General features: G+C 30.9%; 2 protein-coding genes across 6 annotated transcripts in view; one reads left to right on the top strand and one right to left on the bottom strand.

Moving 5' to 3' along the window:
* LOC107455528 (alpha-mannosidase 2) overlaps positions 1-2,488 on the bottom strand; it is a 70,937-nt gene extending 68,449 nt beyond the window's left edge. The window contains exon 1 of one of the 3 annotated variants that reach the window (XM_043046189.2): positions 2,372-2,488. The gene's annotated coding sequence lies outside the window, so the exon portion shown is untranslated. Of the gene's footprint in view, positions 1-24; positions 188-2,371 lie in introns of those variants that run through there. The other 2 variants (XM_071188374.1, XM_016073131.3) reach the window with 2 other exon arrangements.
* Positions 2,489-2,810: 322 nt separating this feature from the next.
* Positions 2,811-20,373, top strand: part of LOC107455527 (testis-expressed protein 9) — a 74,929-nt gene continuing 57,366 nt past the window's right edge. The window contains exons 1-2 of one of the 3 annotated variants that reach the window (XM_016073127.3): positions 2,811-3,025; positions 5,071-5,286. The gene's annotated coding sequence lies outside the window, so the exon portion shown is untranslated. Of the gene's footprint in view, positions 3,026-5,070; positions 5,287-20,373 lie in introns of those variants that run through there. The other 2 variants (XM_071188376.1, XM_071188375.1) reach the window with 2 other exon arrangements.

The raw sequence follows: 20,373 nt of genomic DNA, 5'->3' as shown, positions 1-20,373 counted from the left end.
ATAAGCAATGAAGTCTTTACTTACATAAGCTTAATCCAAGTCATACATCAAATTTAGCTTTATATCAAGTTTTGAGCTTAAATATAATCTGACTTACTTAAAGCTTTGATTAATATTTGTAAAACTCAAGCATAAGAGAGTTTTTTTCTTCGTTCTTTGCTTACGATCATTTTTTTTTTAAATTTACCGAATTTTACATTATCAAAAGCGCCGGCCAGGTGACCGAGCTGTTAGCTCGCCTGACTGCGGATTCAAATCCCACTCTGGGCATGGATGTTTCTCTCTCTCTGTGCTGTCCTCTGTTGTGTGAATTGTGGCCCACCCTACAAACGGGTTTGTGGCAGTGTGGCGTGGTAATGTTGCTCGCCTCCGTGACTTTGGCTCACAGGTAACGCAAAATGAGTAACAATTTCCGGCATCTTCATAGACAAAGATTCAAATTCCAAATTCAAAGGCAAAGATTCAAATTCCATAGGCAAAGATTCAAATTCCATAGGCAAAGATTCAATCCATTGGGAAAAAAGAAGAAAAAAAACATTATCAAAAGCTTGGAGAATGTAATACAAAATTTTTAAAATAAAATTATCATTAACTGCGCATTTTTGATTCAACCAAGCTTGTTTTTTCAGAGCTTAGAGAAGTTTGCTGAATTTCGAACACACTTTTCTTAAAAACACATTTTTAATATATATTATTAATATATATATTTACGCGACTGAAACCGGTTTGCATTTATTTACATTCGTGCATCAATTGGTTAAATTAGAAGATATATGCGCTGGGCCCATGTCCGAGAGTTCGAACCCCGCCGGCCGAAGACTCCCCGTGTAGTAAATGATGACTGATGCAAGTTAAATCTGTCGAGGCGCAAAGTCCTCCATGTTCCCATAACAAATCAATACCTCTAGGGGTACTGAATTGGAGATCGATCGTTCTCTGATTCAGGTCAAAATTAAGATCTGTGGCTGAATGAATGGATGGGTCAGCCCTATAAAACGGATGTGACGTATGGGTGTGGCAGAAGTCAAATTCTTGGCCATAGATGGAGCCACTGGAAAAACAAGAACAATCGCACCCCTCTGCCAAAAACAGGCGTACGAAAACAACAACAATAACAGAAGATATATCGCTGCTTCGAAACTAAAACGACACATATGCAGGCATTACACGTTTGCAGATGTGTCGTTTTAGTTTTGAAGCAGCGATATAATATATATTCAACGATTGGATAAATTAGACGATGTATTATATAAATATAGAATATTTATTATTTCAGGTATTGTATTAGTAAATTATAATAATTAGACCAAATTAATAGACGTTCTGTTCATATTGCATATTGCACAAGTTCATATTGCAATACTTTATATTTAGACATACATGTAATGGGTTATTATTCAGGAGATTTTTACATGCTTCCTATTTGTATTAATTTTTAAGGCATTGCATTACAATGTTAACGAATACGAACTTAAACAAGTGTAAACCAGCTTCAGCTGCGTAAAAACAATAGTACTGTATAGTATCACTTGATATAAAAAATTTCCTTGCTGCGAATTTCTCACTATGCCAAAATTTTTAGTGGGAAAGTTTAATAACATTCAAAATATTCTTTATCTGAAGAAGTTGTTGTGCTCCAGCAGCAAATTTTTCGAAAACTTACTATTTTGATTTTCTTGATTTTGAAGAAAATTGCAATTGGCAGTCGGAATTTTTTGTGTAAACAATTCACTGTGTAAGTGTCTATTTCTTCTATATCTTTCTACTCGCATTATTCATTCCATTCAGCGATAAGGCATAACAAAAGAGTTTTAAGAAAACGTAGGCAGGTACTAAATTTACGTCTCACTAGAGCTGCATAATGGGCTATTAGCGACAGTCTGGGAAGCATCTCTGGTGATGATTCGAAGGCATGCCATCGTAATTTTGATCCTCTGCGGAGGTCATGATCCCCCCCCCTACTTTGGACGACCTTCGTGCGTAGAAGAGCATTTTACGGTAGAACAGCTTAACAAGAGCTGATACCGTGCCCTCTCGGTCCCTCCGCAGGCTGATCAAAGTGGTCACCCACCCTCTTACTGACTGCAGCCATTGATACTTGATTTCAATGTTCAACTGGGAACCATGTTTTTGCGATAAATCTACTGAGGAACCTCATGTAAAGGTAACTAACTAATTTCAAACACTCCTCCATAATATGTATTTTTCATTTTTAGTTAAAAGTCAAAATAATGAACTTTTGAGCTTACAAACCCAATTTTTCTTAAAATAACAGAGGCTTTTGTTAAATTATCTGCTTTAAAACAAGCGTAAGTTCTTAAATAACAGCATTTTTCTGTGAAGTAAACCGTTTTATAATGACAGTACTTACCTGTAAATTTAACAGATTCTGTTTTTACAGTGCAGGGACTACTTCCGATGAGGTGGCTCAAGTTGGAAACCCAACAGTGACAGGTCAATTCTTATACTACTTCCCGTTCAAATCATCCACAGGGCTGAAGAAAAATATCCCTAGTGGTCAGAGTAGCAATGGTTGGAAAAAACCCGTTTTATTTCCGAGAATAAATCGAATTTGGGACCTCCTGGCCTACCGGTATCGTCCGCCAAACGCTGTGCAAAGCGTGGAGGTAGCGGGTTCAAATCCCGCTATTACCCTGGCTGTATCTTCGTGCTGTCCATCTTATTATACTATCTGTCCTTCTATTTGACAAAGGCTTATAAGCCTAAATTGAACACACAAGCCTGCAAGTGTATGTGATTCCAATAAACCCATAAATCGAATTTTTGGGAATGAAATTTTGAAAATTATTGCTTTTTATTTTCAAAAGTTGAAATTGGCATTCAAATCAATGAGTTCGAATTTTTCAGAGCAAGTAACCTTCTACTAGAAGATTTTAGGTAATAAGTTGATTAACTTTTCTCAGACTTTTTAACTTTTTGATTAGTCTTAGATAGTATATTTTGAAAAATAACGCTTTGCTATATGCCATCTTCTTCAAAGAAAAAATTTGCGTTAGCAATTTATGTAAGTATGAAATTTTATAAACGTAATGTATATTTTCCGTTGATATTTTGTGAACATTTTTGATCTCATGATAATTATAGTTAATAATTTTTTGTACAAATAAAGAGTTAAAATATTAAATTTAAAATTTACTTTTTAAACGCATTGCAAGAATATTAAGTGAAGTTAGTTATCTAGTATTAAGTTATCTTTTTTTTGTATTGCAGCTGTTATATTGCATACATTAATCACATCAAAAATAGGCCATTTGTTCAAAATTCTTCATATTTCGCAAAATTCTTTGTTTGATCCCCAAAAATTTAAGGTTTTACCCGTTTTTCAAAAACTGTGGGTCTGTGATTTAGACAGATTTCAGGTTAGATTCTTCTTATTGCCATCGAGATAACCATGGGAGGCATTTCGCACATCTTCTCATGCAACGCAAATGAGGTTTAGTTACTCTTTAAAAATCCTCTATATAGGCGACTTAGTTCTCATACTTGATTCATTAACTCTCTAGCCGTCTAGGTTGGGTTTAAAAATGAACATTGTTATATTCTCAAAACCAATATAAAATGGCGATGAAAAGATAAAATAAATAAGATGAAGTCGTAAAATTATTTTTCAGGATTAAAAAAAAATCTATTGTAGTAATAAAACAAATTATGCAAGGAAATTAAAATAACAGAACATTTCATTTATTTCTTCAAATATTTTAGTCATTATCCATTTTATGAATGCTTAGAATGAACGAAGAAAGCATAATTTTGTCTCATCAAGAACTAGTACAAAGGTACTTTAAGATCCAGACAGATCTTGGGTTAGACTGATTCTACTTGCATCGAGCTAACCTTGAGAGTGTTTTCGCGGTTTTTTTTATTGAGATGTAAAGCGAATGCGGGTTAGCTACACTTGGGAGGGCTTTCGCGTTTTTCCTTCAGATGTAACGCAAATGTGGGTAAGTTACACTCTAAACATCCTCCATAAAGGCGACTATGTTCAAATGCTTAATTAACTTTTTAACTAACCTTTGTCTTCTAAGTTGAGTTTGAATTGAACATTTCCACGAAAACGATATGAATCGGCTGTTTAACGTCAATAAAATAAAATAGGCCGGGATAGCCTGTTTGGTTGGGCACTGGGCCCATGTCCAAGAGTTCGCGGGTTCTATCCTCGCCTATCCGAAGACTCTCCGTGTAGTAAATGGTGATTGATGCAAGTTAAATCAGTCGAGTCGCAAAGTCCTCCATGTTCCCATAACAAATCAATACTTCTCGGGGTACTGATCCAGAAGTTTCCTTGTCTTTCGGATTGGTTCAGAATTACAAGGGTACTGAGTTGAACATTAGTAGTCGTAAACCTAAAATTGGGTCGGCTTTTCAACGAATGTTATAAAATAAAATTAAACATCATTATCAGGGCCGGGATAACTATATGAATCTGCTGTTTAACGCCTATAAAATAAAATAGGCCGGGATAGCCTCTCTGGTAGGGAACTGGGTCCATGTCCAAGAGGTCGTGGGTTCGATGTACGCTGGCAGAAGACTCTCCGTGTAGTAGATGTCGACCTATGCACGTTAAATCTGTCTGGTCACGAAGTCCTCCATGTTCCCATAACAATTCATATCTCTGGGGGTACTGATTCAGGAGTTACCTTGTCTTCTGAATTGGTTCAAAATTACAAGGGTACGGAATTGAACATTAGTAGTCGTAAACCCGAAATCGGGTCGGCTGTTCAACGACAGATAAAATAAAATAAAAATAAATAAATAAAACAAGCTAGTAAAGTTTAGAATTAAAAAAAATCCTTATATTATAGTAATAAAATAAATTATGCAAGGAAATAAAAATAACAGAATGCTTTCTTCCAAATCTTTGAGTCATTATCCATTTTCAGAATGTCTAGAAGGAAAAAAGAAAGCTTTAATTTTGTCTCATCAAGAATTAGTGTAATGGAAAGGGAGAGAATGTCATTACCCTAGGACAAAATTTTTTCAACCTATTCGTGATCTGAATGTACTATTGCTTTTTAATTATTGTGGTAACCAATTGTAGCTGTTATTTAGATTACGCTGACGGGACCTATTTCTACTTCCCCCCGTTTCGTGCAACTTAACATTGTTTGATTGCCATGCAAGCAGTTATACTTAAAAAAGAGGAAGTAACTAGTTCGTGAATTTCATGTTGATTTTTGAAGAAAGTTGAAGGAAAAATTCATTGCTCTAAGAATATCTCTGGCTGCTGGCAGGAATAGATGCCCCAGTTGGAATTTCTTACAGACAGTAAGTACCATTATTTTAATTTATTACGATATAAATATGACTTTATTTTAGTAGGAAATTAAATCGTTTTGTTAATAGAAGTTTAATAGCCTCTATTGAATTCGTAATTAAGAAAAAAAAGGAGCTTTTTATAAAAAAATGACTAGATTTAATATATTTACAGGACCTGATTAAGTCTAGTGGACTCTTAATAAGTTTTTCTTTAAAAATAATGTTACATCGCTGTAACTTGCAGGGATTGCTTATACTTAGATAGATAACACAAAAAAAAAATTGATATATAATTCATGCTATAGCATGAAAAGTTCAAAAAAATTTTCAAAAAAATTTCCGATTTATTTTGAAGTTTAAATAAGCTCCTTGCGCTAAATGTTTCCTTAAATTCAAAGATTATTTGTTAATTTTAGCTCTATTTACATTTCTCTTCAAATTGTAGTAAAAGCAATTTATACATTTTTCTACTAATTTCCATACAAAATAGAAAAAAAAAGTTTCGGAGAAAAAAAAAATGAAAATCGTCCCTCTATGAACGTTTTGGACCATTGAAATGACTATAAAATGTACTGTGACACTATTTTGAAATTTTTTTATTGATCTAGAGAGTGTGTCAAAAAAGTTTCATAGAATAGTCATCGAAATTATAGCGCATGGAACTATTTCAATTTCCAGTTTGATGCAAAATTTTTGTTACACACAAAACACTGACAAGAACAAGATTTTGTAATAAAAAAGCAAAATAACACTAATATTGACAAATGATTTACAAATTTCTGTGATTTTTAATAATTAATATGCCTTTTTATACCATTTAATATAAAATAGTCAAAATTCGAAAATCGATTTTTCGAGTGATTTTCACGATTTTGGGTGTCCACTGCAGCTTTAAAAAGCAAAGAGGCTTGACAAATTCAATTTTAGTGTGTACATGAGAGATTGAAGAGCAAAAAAAAAAATCTAAATATCTTTTTATCGAATAATTGGATTTCCACTATTTGATGCAATCAATGCTTCAAGGGTATAATCTTAAATATGCTAATTTTGTGAAAAATTTATTTTTAAGTTACGTAATAAGACGCAGAAATTTTTTTTTATCCGGACACCTACGATTCTAGCTTCAAATCCCTAGTTTTCTATTCCTAATCGTTCATAAATATAATTATAAATAATAATAATAATTATATTGATGAACCCCTAAAATATGCGACAGAAGAACGTACGTTAATTGTAAATATTGATAGATCGGTTACTTTTTCAACCTCTTGATGCAACAGCGTACAATATATTCGTCAACATTTGTTATAATTTTTCCAAGTAAAAATATTTTGAGATTTTTTTTTCTGTTTATATGCCTTTACAAAGCGGTTCTCTATTTAAAAATATAATTGTTTTTATTCTCGTTGGTCGGAATTTCGAAATATCACGGAAATTTATTAGGATAATAATGTTAGTAAAATTTTTAGCAGTTAGTAGGACACATAAATATTATATTATGGCATATTTATGTGCCTTAATATAATTATGTTACGGCATATTTGTATGATATTATGCATTTTTCATGTTATATAATTATATATTGAGTTCGGTGGAATTCGTTTTATGACAAAACTGTGAAGAAATACTTAAAAGTATTCTACATTATGTAAAAAAAAGATAGCATATAAACGTCATAATTTTTATTCAGTAATTTAAAGATAATAATTAAGTTTAATTATATAAATGGTTTCTTGTATTTATAATTTTAGTTTCTTTTAAGCAACATATTTCTAAAGAAGAAAAATTCGTATTTTCTGTCATTATTTAAAATTTCGTTTTAAAGAGGTACCGTATACCTTTTGGAGATAATATTTTGAAATTTTTAATTTAGAAATTTTTTATTTAGATCTATGTGTGTATTATACACTAAAATATAGTATGAATACAAAAATATGAAGAAAAAAAATTTAAACAAATATGGGGAAAACTGATGGACCAAAAATTTACCTTTTTTTATAACCACATAACTTTGATAATATTATTTTTTAATTATTCTACATACTCATAAAAATTCAATTAGGGAATAAGCTAAGCATTTGACATAAAATATTTAATATTTAGGTATTTTAAAGCAAATATAGGCCAAAAATTGAGATTAATTATTTTTATTTTTGCTGTAAAATATAAAACAATAGTTTAATCCACTGATCCACAGTCTATTCCCTAGTCATATGTGTCGAAAATATTCATGCAAAGTTTCAAGTAATTTGAATTAAAATATTTTAAGATATCTTATTTAGAATGAAGGAGAAAAAATCGAAAAATTAGTGTTGAGAAAAATGCCAAAAAAGACAGTTATCAATTTAATAACTAATATAGATACTTCTTTTTTTAAAAAATTTTTTATAACTTCTGCTCTATTTGAAGTAAAAACAAAACACGAAAAGTTTTTGAAAGAGTCAAAAAAAATTTGCTTTTTCGTTTTTGATCAAAGTAGCGATTGATATATTTTTTGATTTTATTTAATCAGCACTTTTTCTTTAATTTCATTAATGATGTGTTCTTTTTTAATATTTTAATCAAACCTAGATTAAAATCATTCAAATTCAATAAATTAATTTTGCATACTAAGTTAGAATTTAAATAAGCTTAATCAAATGTCATTAAAGTAATATATTGTTTTTCCTTGAAGTAATTTTATCTGTTTTAGCCTGTATCATCATCAAATAATTGTCAAAACTAAGTCACATTTACTTTTACAACGCAACAAGTTTTGTAATTATAGACTAAGTATTAAATAATATTGAATATTTGTCTATATAATTTCTTTAATACCAAAAAGACATAATTTGTTCTTTTATCTAACAGAACCTAACTAATAACAAATCTATTTCCGAACTTTTAAATAATAAAATTTTTTTATCTCTACTCCTGCAAAATTCTCTTAAAGACTGACTTGATAATCATGTCGTAAATTTTACCACCTGCATATTATTTTAACCCCTTTATGGTAAAATAATAGAGCAATTTGATACTTATTCCTGCATATCTTTCTCTTCGCATACATGAATAATTAATGGTCGTTTACATAACTCGTAACGAAGTAAAATTATTGATAAATTTAATAACAGTAAAATAAAACACGAAAATAATTGCTCGGAAATAGTAATACTGATAATAAATGAATACTGATGAAAATTCTGATAATTGAGTGGTACTGAACTAAGCTAAACAGCTATTTGGATAGAAAAATTTATCACACTTCAAACATATTTTTTTTTTTACTTAGTAACCGATAATAATTTTTGACACATAATTGTTTTACTTCCAAAATTCATCTTGATGCACTTTATTAAATTTTTGAGAGGAGTTTTTTATTCTATAAATTTGAATTCAATAACTAGAAAAATCAAAATAATCAAACATGTTAAGGAAGTTTTTAAAATTAAACCAAGATAAGAATTTTATGCCATTAGTGAAATGAAATTTTGTCAACGAAAAATAAGGCAGAATGAGCAGCTGACAGTTCAGGGTTATTAAAAACACGAAAAGAGATAACGGTTTCATCGTTGAAGTATATTTTGGGCTAATGTTTGGTTTTTCCCTATTCATCTTGACCCCTACTAAGATCTTGATATTTTATTTTGCAACCACCGTTGAACAGCCAATCCATTTCTGAGTTTACGACAATGAATGTTAAACACCGTAGCTTTGTAATTTTGAACCCAACCCAGAAGACAAAGGAACTCCTGGATTAAACATTGTAACAAACTGAGGGCTTTTTGATGGAACTATATGCGTTACATGGGCATTAAAGCCACGAAAAACTCTTACGGTTAGTTTGAAGGCTAAGGGATTCAAACCTATGATCTGTCTACCACTGAGGATGTTTTACGTCAGCAATGTGGTTGGTGTGATTCAAGAGCAGAATTCGTATCAACCAGCCTCTCTGGGATTCGAACTTGGTTCACTTCAATGGAAGGCGAGTGCTCTATCCCCATTGAAACCACGGCTCCTGGTCTTGATATTTAACGATATAATACCTTTAAAAAAATAGTAAAAGTTTATGCTAATAATTTCCCAATAACCCCACGTCTTGCACTAGGAGAAGAATTATTAAAAGTAAGTCACATTTATGCAAAATTGTGATAAAAGAGTCTGTATGCGCCAACAAAATAGGGGATACCATTCATAGTTCGCTCATCAGGAGTTGGCGCTTGGCTCCACCTGCTCGGACGAAGAGTTCATTTCAGTGCGGGAGTAAGAAGAGAAACATCGCTTGAAATTGAGACAACCCTTAATGCGCGCCAAACACATAAAGTGACTTCTTCAGTCACTTCACTTTATCATCTATTATACCTTTCGTTTCTCTAGATAAGTTTATATATTTTAAATTTAAAAGCTGTTTTCCCAGCAAAATTTCTCAGAAAGGACAAACTATTCACTCATAAGAGAGAAATATCATTAAAAAAAATTTCGCAAAATATCATCAAATTTATGAAATAGTTAATGTTAAAAAAATGCAGGTAAAGTTTGCGAAATAAATATTTTTGCCATACTATCGCCAAATAGCAACCTTGTCAGGATTGTTCACAACCTTCTCCCAAAAATTGCGAAATAGTATCGTATTATACCACGTGATGAAGGCTGAGTCAAGTCCCAATTCCTGGTGAACGAGCTATACCTGACATGCTATTGCATACATACCACTATAATACAGGAGACGTTATGAATCAATAAAAAAAAACATTTTCCTTAATTTTGTTTTAAAAAAAATGCAAGTTTTCTGTCAAAATTACTTATGTAAACTTTGGGAAACCATATAAATAAATAAATAAAAAACCAAGTTTTCTAACGAGTTCTCTCGATTGAATCTTTGTCCAATGATCGAAACTTTTCATTTATTTTATTTCTTGAGTTTCTTAACCTCCGTAAATTGCGTTGCTAACGATAATTCACAGTTAGAGAAATAATAAAGTTCAATGAGTAATTCCCTGCTTAGAAACTTTCAACATGAAAGGTGTTATGATTTTACAATTCATTTGGATCTTTTTTTTCTTCTTTAATATCCAGTCACGCTTGCCTGCCAATCACATTAAAGCAAGCAGCTAATATGATATTAAATGCTTAAAAGAAATAAATTCATACAAAGTAGCTCATGTCAAACCATTTCTTGGAAATATAGCGTGATATTTTTATAGATTTTTTTTCCAATTGCTTTGGCAAAATGTACAGAAAAAGACTATTATCTATATCTTATAAATAGTATAATTTTAAATGAAGTTTTAAATTTGTTATTTTAATCTAAAATGAAGCTTTTAAAAAAAAATTGAAACACGTTTTATTTTCGTGTTTGCAAAGCAGGAATTTGGACGATTCTCCGAAAAATGTCAGTTTAGATATTCTCATAAATACTTGCTGTGCATACCATTCAGAGCATTTAATTTCTGGAACATCCTTTCCTTTTTTTTTTAGATTTTTAATAATTAAAAATTTGCTTTTGCTATTTATTTAAAGTATAGAATGTTTTTATTTCGGTGACTAAATAATTTTATAGAGTGCTTTGTTCCATAGTTACCCTTTACTTCCAAACGACTGCAGCTGCTGTAGTTTTAAAACAGTGGTGTCTAAATATAGTAAAGTGGCTATACGCGCCAACTAATGGAAAACTGCAGAAATTGTGTTTCTATCTCGAAAATGGTAAGAGAGTGAAGAAAATGTGAGCTGCAAATTTGCGCAGCATTACTTATTTAGTACGAATTTTATTTCATTATAAATACTATTAACTAAAACAAAACATAATGCGCAAGTTTTAAGTTTAATTTTTTTTTCTTTTTATGTGTAAAAAAACATTTAAGTTACCATCAGTTTACTATCCCGAGTTATCTCGGACAAATATCAGTCTTTGCATATTTCTTAAACAAACACAACACAAAGCTATATTTTCTAAACGCCAGTCAATGCCATTTTTTACTATTCTTTTTTTCTATGTAATTTCAGCAACTAACGTATATGCAGTCCCATAATGCAACAGCAAAACTTGTCAAACCAATCAGAGCAGATTTATTTTTTCTTCCGGCCGAGTAAAAACGTGATAAAACAAAACGTACTGACAAATGCTGCTACGCCCGAGTTTATTCGGGGTAGTAAATATTTGCAATATACACATACCCGTGTTAACTCGGGATAAACAGGGAAGCGGTTAATACATAATTTTAAAAGAAAAAATTCGAAATGTGAACGTGAGAGAAGACAGTTATTGAGAAATGCAAATTTAAAAATAGATTTTATTCTATTCAACGCGAAACAAAAGTAATATTGAGGCGTTCAAACTTTTAACTTCTCTCCTGCCTAACCTACCGAGACCAAGTTATCGTTAAGATTGCAAACTAGGTGTGGAACTATTGTCTAGGTTGCGAGTCAGTCGAAAAAAAAGTATGTTTTATTAAGAGAAATTACGTTTTTGTGCATGATTTTGTAACACAAAATGTTACCTACATAAATATTTTGAAGCATATTTAATTCTCTCGAATTATTAAATTACATCTTAGCGCGAAAATGCTATCATTAGATCAAAAGTTATTAAGATGTTTTTTTTTCTTTATTTAGCGCATGGTACAAAACTTAAGTAAAGTTAGAAAATAAAAAATATTTCTAGTGTAAGTTGAGGTAGGTGTGCGTTGAAGGTTAAATCGCTAAATTCTTTTCTTTTCTTTTTTTTTTTAAATAATTTTTATGTGCTGAAGTAATAGAGAATAGATAATAAAAAATAGGTAAATGGAAGGGCTGGAATAACATGTTTGGTAGGGCACTGGGCCCATGTCCGAGAGTTCGTGGATTCCGTGGGCCGAAGACTCTCCGTGTAAGTTAATGGTGACTGATGCAAGTTAAATCTGTCGAGTCGCAAAGTTCTCCATGTTCCCATAACAAATCAATACCTCTGGGGTACTGATCCAGGGGTTTCCTTGTCTTCTGGATTGGTTCAAAATTACAAGGCTACAGAGGCATTAGTAATCGTAAACCCAAAATTGGGTCGGCTGTTCAACGACGGATATATATTATATATAAAAAAAGGGTAAATGGGAGTTTATTATAATCAAAAAGTCAATTTATTTTAAAAGCAAAAACTTAGCTCGCAATATATTGAATTGTAGAAAGATAATTTAAAAAGGAAAAAAAAACGGAAAATTTCACTTTTTGTTTTCAAAATACTTCAGTAACTCGTCAATCGTAAAGAATTACATAAAATCCGTAGTAATCGGGAGGTAACTCTGCAAATGTTTATTTATCGTGTAACTCAGCTTTCAACTCACATCTTTTATTTAAGAATAAAGCTTATATTGTATTTACCGCCATAATTAATTTATTCCAAAAACTACATTAATTTGAGTGCATAGCAGAGAAAATGCAAATGCGGAATGCTAACCCTGGTTTGGTTACTTAAAAATGAACAAACGAATAGCCTCAAAGATTACTTGCAACTAGATATAATGCTAACATTTCACTTAATATTCACTTTAATGAATATGCAGCGTGAATTATGAATAAAAATGTCGAACGCAGAGGCTTCCAAATAAAACATTATCTCCCATTGCAATAACCTACTTCTACGTAATTAAAAGAGGGCGTAGGCTTTAACATGAAAGAATAGAAGTTAAGCAAAGAAATATGAGCTTAGAAAATGGTTACTTGTAAAGTAATTTAAAAGAGTAATTCGAGATTCATTCGAATTTCAATTTAAATAAATTATGAATTCTATTTTTAAGAAAAGATTTGCAATGAAAGAGTTTGTAAGATAATTTAGGTCATTTTTATGTCCGAAAAAAATTCCAACAAAAATAAATATTTCACTTCTTATCCTGAATAATGTGTAATGGCGTTGAATTGTTTGACCGAACAGAAGAAACGGTTATGCGTAAAATATACTAATTTAAAGAAGTAACTTAGCTTTTTTTTTATTTGCAATTTTATGAATACCATAATAAAGTTGCAGAGAGTTGTATGAAGAAAAGAATAAGTAAGTTTACTTAATATATTTTAAATTCTTCACCATCTTCACTGAGCTGTGCTCATAAATCTGTCTAAAAATATCAATTTATATAACTTCTTATGCGGAATAATGTCTATTAGTGTTTTATTACCAAAACAGTTTCCTTATATTCGTATTAGAGGAACAGTTTCTTTAACGTAGTAACAGAACCCAATTCAACGGATTAAAAAACTAATAAACTTTTTTTATGATTAGTTGAATAAATCTAAACGTAAAAACCTTATTTCAAAATGTTATATACACTGCATTGATACACTGCAAATTAGATGTAAAAAATATTAGCGAGATTTTTTAGATTGAGTAGAAACACAATGTTCATATTTAAAAATAATTTTCCACAATAGCGAGCGGAATTATTTAAATTTGCTTATTATAGGTTTATTATTATTTATTGGTTTATTATTATTTATAGGTTCATAATTGTTTGTTTATTATACATTTATTATTATGCAGTCCCTGGCCAAATTATTAGATGTTTTATTTTAGATTCATTTAAGTATTTTATAATTAATTACATAAACCTAAAAGTAAAAACCTAATTTCAGTAGATTACGTCGCTTTGCTTAAGTTGCAAATTAAATGTAAAAAATACTAATGAGGTTTTTGAGATTGAATAGAGAGGTATAAACTTGCTCCCACTTCACTGAATGTTCATATTTGAAAATAATTTTCCACAGCAACGTGCACTAAATATTTAAATTTGTCTGACAATGGCAATATTACAGATAATTTTTCAATGCTATTCAACTACTCAAGAGCCACAAATATGATTTTATAAAGCCGTTGGCTGACGACCTGAATTCTGACTCAACAAAAGAAATGGTTTTATTTTCACGTAAAACATATAAATTTAAATAAATAAAAAAAATTATTAACTGTTTTATGAATACGGCAATAAAGCTGTAGACATGATAAAAAAAAGGAAATGTGTCATTGTATATTTAAGATATTTTACATTTCTTACTATCTGATTTAACTACACATAAATTCGTTCATTTTATTTTTGTGAAGCAAACGGGGTCAAATCAGTAAATCGTGAGTAACAAGAAAAGTACGACAAATCAGGCTGAAATTTTTTATAAAATTGCTTTTTTGGATATCAAACGATGCGTATAAAAAAATTGTCGATTTTACTCCTAGTTGCGGAGGTATGAATTGCTGAAAATGTAAGTTTGTGTTTAAAATAAATAAATAAAAACAATTTTTAAAAAAAAATCCCCCCCAAAAATGCACATACTTCGCCAAATGGACGATAATTAATGTAGTTGGAAAATTTTTCTTTATCAAATGCTCATTCGATTAAAACTCGTCATGTAGATTTCAGTAGTGCAGATTTGTTGGCCACAGGGGCACCATATTAGGTGGGCCAACGTTGCTCCCACTGTAAGGAGAGATAGTACAGAGAATTAAAGAACATCCATGCCTTGTCCGCGATTCTAACCCAGGACCATTCGAATGTGAGGTTAGCTCCCTGACCACTACACTGTCCGCTTGGCAATAGTTCGGAAAATCATTTCTAAGATACTAAAAAAATGCATTTCAAACGATTGCTCGTTACAACCCTAATTAACCATTAAATTGTTAACTTAAGAAATATTTTATTTTATAACCGCCGACCCAATTTCGTGTTAGACCCAAACCATTGTTCAACTTCGTAGCCTTGAATCCGTGATCTGTCTGACACCGTGGAAACTTTACGTCAGCGCTGTGGACTGTGCGAATGGGGTGCGGAATTCGTATCGACCAGCCATTTCTGGGATTCGAAGAAGAAATTTGGAAGAAATTTGCTTTCGTAAAGGAATTTTTGATGGAACTAATCCACATTTGTGTGACATAGAGAGGAAAACCTCCCACGATTAGCCTCACGGCAAGGTGACTGTAACCCATGATTTATCGACCACACAGGATATTTTACGTCAGCACTGTGGTCGGTGAGAGCCGGGTGCGATATTCGCATCAACCAGCCACCGTTAGGATTCAAACCCGGGAACCTCATTGAAAGGCGAGCGCTTTATCCCCCGCTCCACCACGGCCTCTCTTTTTTGACAGATCTGAATTACTGACTCTCAAAATATGGGGGTTATCCGTAATCTGGGAGCTCTGGTCCCAATAATTTTATCATGAGAGCATTCCAAATCTTAGACCCCTTTATGTTAATTTTATTTTTAGCGCATTTCGCCATATCGTGAGAACTTTTGAGGCGAATCGAAAAATTTTTCACACTTTTGTAAAAATAGTTTATCCAAAGATGCAAAAAAAGAAAAGTAATTATAATTAAAAAAAATTTCAATAATTATTTACTATTTTTATTTAATAATTGTCGTAAAATTTTCGAATTATTAGATAAACAAATTTTTATATCATTTTAAAGAGCGTAATTTATGACTAACTACAAAATTTAAGCGTAATCGGGCGAATAATTTGTGATTTATTCACTTAGAAAAACATATCTTGGAGTGTCAAATTTCACAATCCAAATGAAGTAGAAGTTGTAGCGGAAAGATGACTTAAATTCTGGAATGTTTTTTATTTATTTTATCTGAGACACGACTCAATCGTTTCCGTCATCAATGTTAGTTAATTCAGTATTTTATGCAGTAGACTTCATTTTTTATGGTAACAAAAATATTTTGATAAAATATTAGAACTAAAATATGCATTCTTAAATTTAAAATTCCGATTTGGGAAGTGGTTAAACACTAATTATGCAGATCGAAAATTTTTGCATCCATTTAGGAAAGTCCTTAACCTAAAGAAATTTCTTGCAAAATAATTCTTAATAAGTGTTAACAATTATTATGATTTTTTAATTATTTTATTTTTTTTTTTTTTAATTTCCAATACCCACCTGTGTTAACATTTCGTCAATTCAGGCCTTTACTGGGCAGATTTGTAGCACACTCTTTCAGGGACACCATAGTAGGCCTGGGCAATATACCGAAATACCGTCATTTACCGGTATTTCTTTGATACCGCGGTAATGATATTCGGAAGTATATTCTTCGGCAATACCGAGTTATTGAACTTCGGTATGCCTGCACCTCTCGGTACTCACCGCTAGCCAATATCTTCGGCCGACCGGCGGCGAGGAAGTGGCGGTATGGTATGGTATCTAGGAGGTATTGGTATGGCACGTGATTGATTTAGGGGTGAAGAACTCAAAGGCTTGCGCGTAATATTTACGATACCTCCTCNTAATTTATGACTAACTACAAAATTTAAGCGTAATCGGGCGAATAATTTGTGATTTATTCACTTAGAAAAACATATCTTGGAGTGTCAAATTTCACAATCCAAATGAAGTAGAAGTTGTAGCGGAAAGATGACTTAAATTCTGGAATGTTTTTTATTTATTTTATCTGAGACACGACTCAATCGTTTCCGTCATCAATGTTAGTTAATTCAGTATTTTATGCAGTAGACTTCATTTTTTATGGTAACAAAAATATTTTGATAAAATATTAGAACTAAAATATGCATTCTTAAATTTAAAATTCCGATTCGGGAAGCGATTAAACACTAATTATGCAGATCAAACATTTTTGCATCCATTTAGGAAAGTCCTTTACCTAAAGAAATTTCTTTCAAAATAATTCTTAATAAGTGTTAACAATTATTATGACTTTTTCATTAAATTTTTTTTTTTTTAAATTTCCAATGCCCACCTGTGTTAACATTTCGTCAATTCAGGCCTTCACTGGGCAGATTTGTAGCACACTCCTTTAGGGACACCATAGTACAGGGGTGGCGAACCTTTATACACTAACGTGCCATTTTCTCTAAAAAATTGCTTAATGAGGTCATAGACGTGCCGTCAAATAATTTTAACTTCGTGATTATTGGGAAAAGAATAATACTAAATACTATCAACTCAAAACTCTTTATTTACATTGAAAAAAAAATACATTTTGCAATGCCTCAATTATACAAGTACTTCAACTTAAAGTAACATCAATGTGACTTCTGTTGTTGCAGATTAGATGACCAATAACTTATATTAGGTTGTAAGATGTTAGTTTAAGCAGGGCTGTTGATTTTTTTTGATAGTTATTTATTGTTAGCTTGTTTTTTACTGTTAATAATTGTTTTTTAGCATTAATTCTTAATTTTTTTATTAATAATTGTTTATTATTTTGTTTGTTTTTTGTGAATTTTAATATAATTGTTACATATGCTTCATAGCGTAATAACATTTGTGCAATAACAATTCATAGTGTAACAACAATTGTGATCGGTGGAGTGCCCAAAATATTGTGTAGCGTGCCATAAATGGCACGCGTGCCATTGGTTCGCCATTCCTGCCATAGTAGGTGGGCCAGCGTTGCTTCCACAGTAGGACAGAGAGTGAAAGAGCATCCATGCCTAACCCGGGATTCGAACCCAGAGCCATTCTGATGAAAGGCCAGTTCCCTGACCCGAACACAGTCCGGTTGGCGAGCATTTGATTTAGTAATGATTAAAAAATTTCCTTTATTGAATCAAAACTTATCAAGCCTAATTATTAATATTCAGAACTTTAATTGTTTAACCGCTTCCCTGATTATTTCGAATTAACTCGTTATTGTAACTATTTATCATCCCGAGAAAACTCGGACTTAGCAGAATTTGTCAGTACATTTTGTTTTATGACGTTTTTACTCGGTCGGAAGCAAAAAATATAATCTGCTGTGATTGGAAGTTTGCAAAATTTTATTTGGGAGTTGTTGGACACGTGTTTCGGACACGTGCTACTGTTGGACACGTGTTTTGTGCTATTGTATATACGATGGTTGCTGAATTTACATAGCAATAAGAGTTAAAGGAAAAATGGCGTATTCTTTCACTGACGTTTGATGAGTTTCACTTTGTGTTGTCCCTTGTTTTAAGAACTATCAGACAAAGACTAATATTTAACTTATTTCTTTTGCCCGTGACAACTCGGGATAGTAGACTGATTTTAAATTAAATGTTTCTTACACACAAAAAAATCAAATTTCACCTCAAAACTTGTACATTGTTTTGTTTTAGTTCCTTAAATTTAATAATAAAATGAAAAAATATGTTGATATCTTGCATTTTTTTTCTTCAAAATAATGATAAAGGGAACTGGTTAATCTTTTAAAAAAAATAACTTAATAGAGAGCCACTGACTACACACACGTTTTATTTAGCATAATTTCTTTAGTTACAAACTATCTTAATTATAGGTCATGATACTAATGCATAGAAAAAACAGTAGAAAAATACACAATTTTTGTAGCGTGTTTACTCATAAAAAAAGTAAAAGAAAAACTCCTTTTTTAAATAATAACAATGTTTCGCTTTAATGAAAATGGCATGACGATCCAAAACTTCCACGAGAAAATAGAACATAAATTTACTCGAAAATCTAAAAACGCATGCTGAGAAATGTTCACTTTTAAATGACATTTGAATGGATGTGAAGAGGATGTCACGAGCATATCTAAAATGTATTCTTCTTTTGAGAAATTTATAAGACGTTTCAGATTAGCATTCATGATTTGATTACGAACACCACCTGTGCGATATCTTTCTCAGAAAATAATACACTCAATAGTTCATTTTCATTTTGTTTGAATGTATTAGTTTCAAAATATGCTTAAAAATATTTAATATATTTTCAATTGAAGGGTTGTATTTGGGTATTCTTGCTATGTAAGAGTTACTAAAAAGTAATAGTATTTGTTTTCGTTGTTTTATGATATGTTACATTTATTACACAATTTCCTTTTGGTCCATTTGTATTTTTCTACCTATTTCAAAGGCTATTTTTTGCATTTAAAAGTTTTACAATGTTAGAATCGCCTTTAAATAAATATATTTTTCACGTTGCTTTATAGTATGATTTCATAACACAATTCTCTTAAGATCAAATCTTATTTTTCTATCCATTTTAGAGACTAGATAATACAATTAAAATAAATTCTACAATTGGGCACTCAGAAATACAGAGATGCCAACTTGCTTCGGACAGCAAATATATATTTTAAAGTGGTAGTTTATCAATTGTGATTCTTGATTTAATAAATTTAATTTAGTAGATTTTTATCCACCACTATTTCTAAATAATTCGTAGGCTTGTATAATTCACCACTTTATAGTACTTATATCATGCTATACCTTTTAAAAAGCATGAAAAAATAGATAAATATTTACTATATTTACTTTGTAGTTATTTACCGTTTCTTTAATTATTTTGGCGTGTCCGGAGCTGTTGGCATCTCTGGAAATAATTAAATCGATTTAAAAGCAGTTAGGAAAGCAGTTGAATTTTTGAATATTGTATTTCAACGCATTTTTCTAAAAACATGTTTTTGAGAAAAGCTTCTTTAAAATTCTTCAAAAAAACTCTATAGACCAAAGAATGTTTTGTATTGAATGATAATCGCATAGGAAGGGAACTTTTTTCATTGAAAATTCATCAAATAGAATTGCGCTACATCGGTTTTAAAAACTATACATAATTAGGCTCAATAAATTTTGCAGTTAAATAATCTAATATCTCCAAAAAAAAAAAAAAAAAATTAAGGTAACCATATTTTACCCTTTTTTTTAAACTTACTCTACCAGCATTAAATTTCGGTGAAAAAGTTTAAAAATTTCTTTTTTTTCCAAACATTTAACTAATTGATAAAGTCTAAAGAATATATAATTCAGATTCTTTTAACACATTTTAACATATCATATATACACATATAAGTATAGTTTACAAATAATTAAAATATTTTAAAATGTTGGCAAAATTCTTCGTTTCTTTAACTCTTTGACACAGAATTTACATTACATATTTTTTTTAAAAAGCATTCTTCTTGCTGTTTTGTGTTCATTTAGATCAAAGTAAGTGAAAATATAATGTTTAGCATTTTGATAATTTATGGTTATGTAATACGGCATGAAAAAACCGGCATCTTTTTCTGTGTTAAAGATAAAATTTTTCAAACACTGCTCACTTCCAACTCCAAATTAGTACTTATTTACAGTTATTTAGATCTGAAAGAAACAGTTATTCATCATTGAAATTTAATTTTCAAAATCAATTATTGATAAATTTTTGAATATGAATG

Source organism: Parasteatoda tepidariorum, chromosome X2, assembly GCF_043381705.1.
Source record: "Parasteatoda tepidariorum isolate YZ-2023 chromosome X2, CAS_Ptep_4.0, whole genome shotgun sequence".
NCBI lineage: Eukaryota > Metazoa > Arthropoda > Arachnida > Araneae > Theridiidae > Parasteatoda > Parasteatoda tepidariorum.
This window is presented reverse-complemented; position numbering and strand designations above follow the sequence as displayed.